A 2,736-nucleotide genomic window follows, 5' to 3' on the forward strand; every position below is an offset into this window, starting at 1 on the left:
ACCTCTGATCAAAAAACATTTAACATGAAAGTTATTCGTCTCGTTGAAAAGGTCAAGACTGCTTTTGGGCTCGTTTCCATCAGAGGTCGTTTACCACCTCAAAAATTACAGCCGAGGTGCCTAATTCTACGTGCAGGCTGCCGACGACGACCAGGAGTAGTTTAGGAGGATCCCAGGCAGGAGGTCTGCGCCTCTTTCGATCTGTATCCCAGTTTGTGCTAGCCTTCTTAAGGCAAACTTGTTTAACTTATGTCTGTACTCAGATATTGTTACTTCCGCTGACTCGTCTATGATCGAGCACTTGTATTCGAGCCCTCGAGGCCCCTGGCTTGTATTATGATACTTGTATGACTTATTTGTGTTTTAGAGTTGTGTTGTGATATCTTCCCATGAGTTCCTGATCTTGATCGTACACGTTTGCGTGCATGATTAGTGTACGATTGAATCGGGGGCGTCATAGCTAACCTCTCTGTTGTGTGTAGGTAGGGCTGCGACGTGTTGATCTTTCGAGGCCAGGCATGACCCAGGAAAGTGTGTCTGGCCAGAGGGATCGAGCGTGTTGGGTAATGTGGTGCACCCCTGCAGGAAAGTTTATCTATTTGAATAGTCATGTTCCTCGGTAAAAGGACGACCCAAAGTTGTACTTTGACCTTATGACAACTAGAACTGGATACTTAATAAAACACACTTCTTACAATTTCCGGATACAACCCGGTGATCGCTTTTCCACAGGGCGATGAGGGGAGGATCGCCGGGTAGGATTATGCTATGCGGTGTTCCTTGATGCTGCTCTTGCTACTCTCTTCTACATGCTTCAAGATGAAGGCTGCTAGAAGCGTATTCTTCGATAGGACTAGCTATCCCTCTTATTCCAAATCTGGCCTAAATCACTGCTTCAATATATTCATCTCCTTCCTAGGCGTGTACAGAGGGCCCAGCAACTCCTAAGAAAATGGCCCAGATTGTTTAGCACCGCCCATCTGCACTGGGTCCGAAATAGCACCGCTCTACTGTCCTAGAGCCTGCAATGTTTCAACTTGTGCTACTCCCGTGTTGTCGCTCCGAACAACGGCTGTCTCTGGATTAACTGTGACTGGCAGCAGCACTGTATCCATAAAGGCACCACTTTGACTTTCTGCTTGAATATACCTTTGAATTATGGGTACATCGAGGTGACCATCCGGGCTGGCGCTGGCTTCCGCAATCTCAAGTAACTGGTCGTAGCAGCGAGGTGCCAACTGAGAGCACACACATATATATCTTTGAATTATGGATACAGCTATTATCAAGGTATATTCAAGCAGAAAGTCAAAGAGGTGCCTTGATAATAGCAGTACCCATAATTTAAGCAGAAAGTTATCCGAACCCATGCTCCAAGGCTGAGGAGTAATTACAAACATAACAGCATCCAAAGAACGGAAGTGAGCCACAAAAATATACCTTGATAATTGCGATATACCATAATAGTCCTCCATGCTCTAGCCATAGAGTGCTGCACAGCCTAAACCGAAAGAACTCTGATTGGACCTCTTGTAGAAGCAAGCTTCATGAGAAAATTGAAATCTGCATCCTGACCCTCCTCAAGCCTCTGTTCAGCCTGAATATAAACAATCGCCGGTTCGCTGATGGACAGCGCTTGCATGGTGAGCTCAATCCCAGGATCTGGCGCAATCGCTCGAGAAGAGAGCTGAGTGACCTGATTAACACTCTTTTCCCCAGGCTCGTCCGCATCCGGACGAGCAAGCTCTCTTTTTATGCTAGAAACCCGCCCCTCCAGAACCACAAGTGACCGGGAGGGCCAAAGCAGGACAGCTGATAAGAAAGGATCCACAAGAAAGAAGATGTGACAAGGGATTAGAGAGAGATCAGAGGGCGAGGGAAAGATTGGGGGAACGAGGAGGAGGGGAGTTGGAACAGAGGAGGAGAGAAGGTTAGAGCGGCATAGCGCCAGTCCAGAAAGTCCCCTGCGTGTATAAACTGATCTGGTTTATTGAAGACTAGATGAAAGGAATTACCCACCGTCCAAACAAAATTGAGTGAAAGTACAGCAGATCGGAGAACCATCGTGCTTACCTGCAAGAGCACCTTCTTGTGAAATTGGATGTTAACAGGTGCGGCTGCGCGCCCGTCCGACCTGACAAAAATAAAATCCACCAACAATGGCTCAGCCTGTGATTCCGCGGAGAGAAGGAGATAATTTGAGGGGGGACGCGGGAGAAAAAATGGGCTATTACTGCCGGTAGGTGTCGAGGCTGTCGGACGGTGACTCGAGGGCAGCGGCTGGGCCACGGAGAGAGACGCAGCGGAGGCATCGAGGGCAGCGGCTGGACGATGCAGCCAGGATGAATCTCGGCTGGATCCAGTGACCTGGGGAGAAGGACCACGCCGCCACGGACTCGGCTGTGCCGTCCAGATCAGGGGCGTGCTTGGTGATACGGCGCTGTCTCAGCTAATCCTGGGTGTACGGGAAGGACGGAGATGACCGCTTCACTTCTTCTGGCCAGGGACAAAAGGCTAGTTCGTTTAGTCCCACATCGGCTAGCGAGGTAGAGCAGGACCGGTTTATAAGCCGCGCGCTGCTACTTGTACTGTCCCTTTGGGGGCACCCGATAAAGATGCTTAATATATGTGGTACCTTGATGGTTGCACAACATTGGTTGTCAAAAAAAAAAAGGATGACAGTTTTTTTGCCCCTCTAGCTATACTGATTTTATAGAATGTCCTCATTGTTCTTAT

General features: G+C 48.7%; 1 long non-coding RNA gene across 2 annotated transcripts; it reads right to left on the reverse strand.

Annotated features, from left to right (window-relative positions):
* Positions 1-1,353: 1,353 nt before the first annotated feature.
* LOC119318175 lies at positions 1,354-2,510 on the reverse strand. 2 transcript variants are annotated; one of them, XR_005153980.1, is made up of 3 exons: positions 2,235-2,510; positions 2,074-2,134; positions 1,354-1,964 (listed from the first exon to the last, which is right to left on the reverse strand). It is a non-coding gene; the product is annotated as an uncharacterized LOC119318175 (long non-coding RNA). The 2 variants fall into 2 exon arrangements; XR_005153979.1 differs by lacking the exon at positions 2,235-2,510 and having other exon boundaries at positions 2,074-2,220.
* Positions 2,511-2,736: the final 226 nt, after the last annotated feature.

The sequence above is a fragment of the Triticum dicoccoides genome, chromosome 6A (genome assembly GCF_002162155.2).
Source record: "Triticum dicoccoides isolate Atlit2015 ecotype Zavitan chromosome 6A, WEW_v2.0, whole genome shotgun sequence".
NCBI classification, from domain to species: domain Eukaryota; kingdom Viridiplantae; phylum Streptophyta; class Magnoliopsida; order Poales; family Poaceae; genus Triticum; species Triticum dicoccoides.